Source organism: Polypterus senegalus, chromosome 1 (assembly GCF_016835505.1).
Source record: "Polypterus senegalus isolate Bchr_013 chromosome 1, ASM1683550v1, whole genome shotgun sequence".
Lineage (NCBI taxonomy): Eukaryota > Metazoa > Chordata > Cladistia > Polypteriformes > Polypteridae > Polypterus > Polypterus senegalus.
This window is the reverse complement of record NC_053154.1, coordinates 327,966,792-327,975,286: the sequence shown is the minus strand read 5'-3', so window position 1 is coordinate 327,975,286 and position 8,495 is coordinate 327,966,792. Positions and strand designations below refer to the sequence as shown.

Below are 8,495 nucleotides of genomic sequence, written 5' to 3'. Positions count from 1 at the left end.
ATACATTCTATGTGTCAATTTAAAAGATTCTTCTTTCGCTTTATTCTTGATACTGTATTTATTTGGCAATAGCCGTATTCTGTTCCAGTCAGTATCACATAGCATTCTGTCTCAAACCTGCAACAGGTGGAGATGACTGGCAGCAGACGTTCCTAAGGTGTTAATTATTATTACATTTGGAATTCCGAATATAAATTCCATCTATCAGAAAAGATTAAAGATGACACTTGTGACATCTACTGCTGGGATAACCAACCATCAGAACAGCCTTTTGCAGGACTGATTTTCTTATTATACCAAAATCATAAGCTGACCTTGTAACAATGTACCCTTATTAGCTCAACATTTTCCCTAATTTGTTAATAAGCTATTACAAAAATAAAATGAGATGTTCAAATAGTCAAGTCAAGTCAAGTTGGGGAGCATGCACTGGTACAGTGTGTTGCCACACACTACACAGCGAAACAACTCGGTATCCCGGTTTGCAACCCCCCAGGAAGACACACAGTCCAGTCCCACCCTCTGGAAATTACCCTCTATCTGCCACAGCCAGGTGTTATGTGGGCGACCCCTTGGCCTGGCCCAGCCACTCGGGTCCCAACAATGAGGATCTTACAAGCCGGATCACCCTCGGGGAAACACGCCACATGGTCGTAGTGCCGTATCTGACGCTCCCTCACAATGCAGGTAATGTGCCTCATTCGGAACTCCATGAGCAACCGCTCATTCAACACAAAGTCAAACCAACGGTACCCAAGGATTTTCCAGAGAGACACAGTACCAAAGGAGTCAAGTCTTCATCTCAGGTCACTGGATAGCGTCCATGTCTCACAACCATATAGTAAGACAGGAAGCACCAGGACTCTAAAGACTTGGACCTTCGTTCTTTTGCATAGATATCGGGAGCGCCACACACCCCTTTCCAGCGACATCATGACCCCCCCATGCTCTCCCAATCTGTCTACCGACTTCATAGGAAGAGTCACCAGAGACATGAATGTCACTGCCAAGGTAAGTAAACCTCTCAACGAGGTCGACACTCTCCGCAAACAGACACACTGCTGATGGCTGTGCCCAATATGTCATTAAAAGCCTGATCTTGGTTTTTATCCAGGACACTTGCAGGCCCAAACACTCTGACTCCTCACTCAGTCTCTCGAGCATCCTGATCAGAGCCTCCATTGACTCTGCGAAGATCACAGCATTGTCAGCAAAGTCAAGATCTGTGAATCTTTCTTCACCAACAGATGCCCCAAAGCCGCTGGACCCCACGACCTTGCCCAACACCCAGTCCATACAAGCACTGAACAGAGTAGGAGCAGAATACACCCCTGACGAACCCCAGAATCAACTGGGAAAAATGCAGAGGTCCTGCCTCCACTCTGCACAGCACTCACAGTACCAGTGTACAGGCCAGCCATGATATCCAGCAACTTCGAGGGGATCCCGCGAACCCTCAGGATGTTCCACAGGGCAGCTCGACCAACTGAGTCAAACACTTTGCAAAAAGCGACAAAGGCTGCAAAGAAACTCTGCGCTCCATGAGAACCCTTAGTGCCAGGATGCGGTTGATGGTAGACTTCTTAGGTGTAAAACCAGACTGTTCTGGTCGCTGGTAGGTGAGGAAGTGATCACAGATGCTATTGAGGACGACCCTAGCAAGGACCTTACCCGGCACCGAGAACAGTGTTATTCCCCTGTAGTTGCTGCAATCCAGGTGATCACCCTTCCCTTTCCCAGATAGGACGATAAGTCCCGTTTTCCAGTCTGTTGGGATGATGCCAGTCTCCCAAATGGAAGCAAAGATTGCTTGCAATGCCAGGAGGACAGCCTTACCACCAGCCTGGAGAAGTTCACCCCAGATCCCTGCAGCCTTCCCCCCCCCCAACCCTCAGCTAGTTCACCACCTGTGCAATCTCAGTGAGACTGGGTGGTTCACAGCTAATCGGAGGATCAGCGTCAAGAACTGTGGACCCAGAGATATCCAGCATCCTAGCTGGAGGATCAGCTGTTCAACGGTTCAAATATTTAGTAAAATACAGATTTGTTCTGGAATAGTATACCATTATTATTCCATACGGTGTATCTATTTGCCGAAAAGTTATGTTCATAGATTCACGTCCAAACTAAAAGAAATTGCTTATGAAAATTAGACCATTAAGAAGAATTTACTATTTTCAAAGTAGAAATTCCACGCCCACCGACTATTGAAAGATTAAACTGGGGAATAAGAGACATATTTATGTTTTGTTATTAAGATAAATTTGTGATCGTTTAAATTGGAATGTAACCCTAGCAGTTTATTTCAATAACAAAGGAACAGCCCGCGCGAGTTTTCCTACATCCGGGCATTCTTTAGCGTAACTTCCGGGGTAGCTCAACTAGAAGCGGCGCGAACCGGAAAAGGTAATGGCATTCTCAAAAGTCATGCATCGTGACGTGTAGGGGATATACCGTAGTTCACTGCTTGTTCGTTTTTTATTATTGTAGTAATAGTTTTAACTTGTAAAAGACATCGCGTATTTTTTTTTTTTTAACATTCTTGATGTGAGAATTTGCTGTAGTGCTGAGTTTTTTCCTATAACGTTAAACAGGTAAGTGGCTTCTTTTGTCGTGAGAGTTGTTTTCATATTTTGGGCTTTGGGAAAAAAACGATTTTATGCCACCGGACGACGCTTCTTTTGTGTATACAGACTAAAAAAACTTAATGGCAGTGCCGGTTCTACGCTGTGTTTACACTCGCCATCTGTTCGTTTGTCACTTCTTATGTTAATTGCTAAACTAAGGGCGTCTCGCGTGCGCATGCGTTATACCATTTGTTTTGTTGACTCCTCGAGCTCTAAGCTACCGAGGCTGCAGATACTTTGACGTTTTGTACGGATAGATGGTCCAAGGTTAAACTTTAGTTTGTATTTTAGCGTGACTGGAAACGCAAACTAAAGTGCCTTGAAAGAGCTAACATGATTAGTAGATTTGTTAATGCTGTATAACATTTTGATGCCGCCGTCATGACCATCGTTTTCAAGAAAGCAGCCTTCGATTGACGTGTATCGTCTACCGTGTCTCGGGCGATGTTTTCGTCTACTAGTTTAGGTAATTACGAACAAAAATGAATAATTATTTAGTATTTGGAAAGATGTAAACGCTATGCAACAACAGGCGGGGGTACACAATAGTATTGCCACAAATGTACTGGAAGTAAAACGTAATAGACAGCGTTTTGGACAGTACCATATGCGCCTGTGTATGAGTGTCCGCTACGTCTTGTTTTACAAGAGGTTAATACTTTAATTTTAATGCATAAAGAAATACAAATACACAGGCGTCTTTGTAAGTCCGTGACCTTTACCCCGTCCAACATGATGTCTCGCGAGACCTTCTTTGTAAGCAGCTCAGCTCTGTTTTCCTTGGGACAAGTTTACAGTTGAAACCTATCTCTAGGTTTTCATTTCAAAACCTGTATTCAGCCGATAAAAACTCTACTGCAATTGTAGTATGAAAAGCCATCTTTGAGGTGGCAAATTTGGCATGTACGTTTTTTTTTCATGTCGTGCGTTTGCAGAATATTTCGCCGTCACTGTTTGGCTTACTTTTTAGGCTGCTTCATGTGCGAGTAAGTTGGTTTACATTAGTTTTTTTTTTATAGTGAGACGTAGTATTGCATTACTGTATAGTCGCTGCCGTCCGTTAAATATCTATCGGTGTATGATTGGGCTACGTTGTGTCCTTTGTTTATGCCGACAATCGTTTTACTTCCGTACTTTGTTACGTTCATGTGGATGATTTGGTGGGCACTTTAATAGATCAGCAATTTAATTTTACACATGCAGCACAAGTCAGAGATAAGAGATTAGTTTTCTGGTGAAAGTAAAATTACACTTTTTTTAAAAGTTTGCAGTGATTACAAAATTGGATTTCCTATTGGTTATTTTTATTTTATATTACCGGACTAGGTGACGAGTTAACATTATGCCACAACTCGGCTGGTAGCGTTGTTTCCTGCCTCTTTGGGCGTTCGGTTGAAATTCCAACTGGCTTTCTAATTGGCGAAGTGTTCACAAAATACAAAAGATGTATTCACAACGGGTAATAGGTGCCTGTCTATTGTTTGTGGTAGTGAAAAACCAAGGAGGAGAGCAAGGTGCCCCGAAATAAGAGTCTGAGAAGCAGGCTTTACTGGAACACGCTCGAGGGAGGGAGGGAGGCGAGAGGTTCTGGCACAAGTGTATACTGAGGCATACAGTTAACGCTGAAGGTACATGTAGGGCAAGAGATAGCAAATGTTTTTACATTTATTCAAGGTAACGCGTCGAATTTCCAATAATCTGCATTCTATCCTTTTCATAAGATTAGCATTCCATGAATATATGAGATACTGTCTCTGGAAGTTGACACCTGCATTTTCCTGACATACGTTTGCCCATTTTAAATGTTGAATTTAAACCAGTAAGCCCAGTTCTGGTTCATGTTGTTATGACATCAACCTTTCTGGACCAAACTTCCCCACAAAAAGTACTTTTAACAGATTGCTGCATCACAAATAAATCCCAGGCTTTTATTGGTGTATCCTTGATGTAATCATCTGTGAAAATGCATAAATGTGATCTTAAATACGTTTGACTTATTTGTATGTAATGAAATTTGAATATCAATATTTTTAGACTTCACAGGCTGTTTGGTCAGCCTGCCAACAATTTCATTACCCTTTACCTCCTCCCCTTGTGCCGGAAACCACAAAAAGGAGACAAATTCTCAAGATATTGCATCCTTAGTAACGTCTTGCATTGTGTCTTGATGGCAATTAGACAAACCTACCTTGAGACTACAAAACACAGAAAGTGAATCGGAGCAGACTACACCACAGTTAGGCTGAACATCTCACTAGGGAAAGTTATTTCACATTTGTCACTACAACACACAAACGCAGTATTACTTCATGTAAGGATTATGCCCTTGAGGATTCAGGAGCTTTAAGTTAGCTACATACTCCAACAATTCAATGATAATTTATAGGAAGATAAGTTTTTTATGTAATGTTTGTGTAGTAAAAACTTGTGTAGTGAAATAACTGGAAAGAGCGTTATTTGATCACTGCACATGATCATCCCAGTCTGACTTCTATTCTGCCTCACAGCATGGGAAGGACTGACGGCATTTTATTGAATGTAAATTTTATTTGGGTAATTTTTTTTGTGTGTGTGCAATAGTTATTTCTGTGATGCTTTACATAATTGCGTGCACAAGTGTTAAGAGAGGAAGATTTTTAACCTAGAAACTGCAGGTGGCAAGGGCATGGGTCTTGAGAGACAGTCCTTACTAGTTGGCATGAGTGTAATAAGGCAGCAGTATGGGGTGCATGTGTTTATTGTTTTACTAGGCTGACCCGCCTTTTAAGGCGACCGACTTTTAAGTTGACCACTTCTTAAGGTATGTAGATCAATTTGATATTTTATACAAACTCATTAATTTGGTTATATTGCATTTGAGCGGTATTACTTTAATACTCAGTTTATTTTTGTGATGAAATTTAAACTTTTTTTCTATATTGAGGTCGCCCTTTTGAACCCCCCTGATATTTACTACGCGGTGAGGCATTTGTACTCCATCAACATGAATCATTTCCAGAGACATGCAGTGGTAGCACTGCTGCCTCACAGTTAGGAGACCCGGGTTCGCTTCCCAGGTCCTCCCTGCGTGGAGTTTGCATGTTCTCCCATGTCTGCGTGGGTTTCCTCCGGGCGCTCCGGTTTCCTCCCACAATCCAACGACGTGCAGGTTAGGTGGATTGGCGGTTCTAAATTGGCCCTAGTGTGTGCTTGGTGTGTGGGTGTGTTTGTGTGTGTCCTGTGGTGGGTTGGCACCCTGCCCAGGATTGGTTCCTGCCTTGTGCCCTGTGTTGGCTGGGATTGGCTCCAGCAGACCCCCGTGACCCTGTATTCGGATTCAGCGGGTTAGAAGATGGATGGATGGATAATTTTGTCTATTTTTCCAGGGCATCGCGCACAAAAGCAAGGGAACGATGGGAGCACCAGAACTCTGCTCACATCATGTCGCTTCGTACCGCAAGCTGCAAGTAGTAAGTCTGTGATGAGCGGAATACCGCTACGCTTTCCACTCTCGGGACGGAAGGATAATCCCGACCGCTTTTATATAGTAAGAAAGAAGAAGATGATATCGCACAGTCTGGAGTAGAAAATCATCTTTTACCTGGAAAAACAAAACTACAAATCCCATCGCACAGCAAAATGGACGGGGCGTGTGTTAAACTCCGCGCCTGCGTAGCACTCACGGGACGGAAGGACAATCCTGACCGCTTTTATATAGAAGGATATAACTGTTAGTTTGTTTTTGGCAAAAAAAAAAAATATGTAAAACACACTGAAATATTTGGAATGTGAGCTGCACACTAGAACACAAACTGCAGTCTTAATTATGCTCTTACATTGGAAATGGACATTCCAATAATGATGTAATCTTGAATGTTTGTAAATGAAATCTAAGCAAAACTAAAGGAGCTCTTTATATAACCTAGTATTTTACTTGCTTCTTTTGCACATAATCTATACTAATAAAAGGTAAAGCCCTCGCTCACTCACTCACTCATCACTAATTCTCCAACTTCCCGTGTAGGTAGAAGGCTGAAATTTGGCAGGCTTATTCCTTACAGCTTACTTACAAAAGTTAAGCACGTTTAATTTCGATATTCTACACGTAACGGTCATAACGGTTGATAACGGTCAACAACGCCCGCCATGTTGAACTTTCTTATTTATGGCCCCATCTTCACAAAATTTGGTAGGCGGCTTCCCTGTGCTAACCGAAACCGATGTACGTGCTTATTTCAATGGAATGACACCACTGTCGGCCACCATATTGAACTTTCCAACGTTACTAATTTTCCACCTTCCCGTGTAGGTAGAAGGCTGACCCCATCTTCACGAAATTTGGTAGGTGGCTTCCCTGCGCTAACCAAAACTGATGTACGTAATTATTTCATTGGTATGACGCCACTGTCGGCCGCCATATTGAATTTTCCAAACGTCACTAATTCTCCAACTTCCCGTTTAGGTAGAAGGCTGAAATTTCGCAGGCTCATTCCTTACAGCTTACTTACAAAAGTTAAGCAGGTTTCATTTTGAAATTCAACGCATAACGGTCAACAATGTCCGCCATGTTGAACTTTCTTATTTATGGCCCCATCTTCACGAAATTTGGTAGGTGGCTTCCCTGCGCTAACCGAAATCAATGTACGTACTTATTTCGGTGGTATGACGCCACTGTCAGCCACCATATTGAACTTTCCAACGTCACTAATTCTCCAAATTCCCGTGTAGGTAGAAGGCTGAAATTTGGTACTTATTTCAGTGGTATGATGCCACTGACGGCAGCCATATTGAACTTTTCAACAGTCTTTATTACTTATGGGCCCATCTTCAAGAAATTTGGTACACAGGTTCCCAACGCTAACTGAATCCTACTTACGTACATATATACCCCATAGCCTGCAGCTCAGTCACGTGAGGCGCATTGGGTCCCCATCCCAACGCCTCCCACGTTGTTGGCTACCTGCCTATATAAGGCCGCCCGTCGCTCCAGTCTCTTCATTCCCTTCCTTGCAGCCTTTTTATTTAATCCACGGCTTCTCCGCTGTTTTATTGTTCATTTATTACGATTATAGTTATTGTACGTATAGGTATTTTAGACTTACTTTACATTGTTCAGGTACCCATTTCCTTTATCATTCCAACCGTACCCCCATTAACATGTCTATCAAGGTGATCACCATCGATCAAACAACTGTCACTTACTGAGTGGTTTCCATGCCCGGAGATGGCATCTATCTTTTTCATTCTCTTTGTTACATATTGCACGGCCATGTCAGGCTCACTCTTGATATCTGGAGAAACATTGTGTCTTATGTATTGAATGACTGGGACAGGTTCAAGGTGTGGACTGATAACGGTACAGGAGATAATTATACTACACAGGAGCACTAGAAGAGTGAAATGCTTAAGCCCTTCACCTATGGTTCTGCATGTGAGTTGATTACTGCCGCTGAATTGTTCGGTTGTCGCTTTCAAGTGTACCGAAATGGCCAAATATTTTAAACCTTTCGACAACCGCCAATGCCTCTTAAACATCTTAGATTGACAGGTGATGATTTCAGTAGTGGACACTTTGATGTTTATGAATGTTTAAACTCTCAAAAGCTGGATGTGAAGTTATCAATGAAACCGGTTGTATTCTCACAACGCTTGACAGATGCCGAATGTCTCTTCAACACAAGTCCTACAAATACTGTCGTAATTGAAACAAACCATGAAACTCAAACCGATTATGACAGCAGCAATCCAAGCTGTGAGATTTGAAACAAGATTACTGTTCACATAGCCAACTGTACGTTGCATGCTCAAGAGTAAGCTCGGCGCACAGCTTGGTCATATTGCAACCGGAGGGCCGAACTCACAATGTGGTATACAAAGAGATCTTAACAA

At 42.5% G+C, this 8,495-nt stretch overlaps 1 protein-coding gene across 3 annotated transcripts in view; it reads left to right on the top strand.

Moving 5' to 3' along the window:
• Positions 1–2,408: 2,408 nt before the first annotated feature.
• hnrnph3 (heterogeneous nuclear ribonucleoprotein H3 (2H9)) overlaps positions 2,409–8,495 on the top strand; it is a 57,022-nt gene continuing 50,935 nt past the window's right edge. For 2 of the 3 annotated variants that reach the window (XM_039737720.1, XM_039737723.1), the window contains exon 1: positions 2,410–2,594. The gene's annotated coding sequence lies outside the window, so the exon portion shown is untranslated. Of the gene's footprint in view, positions 2,595–8,495 lie in introns of all 3 variants that reach the window. The other variant, XM_039737719.1, reaches the window with a different exon arrangement.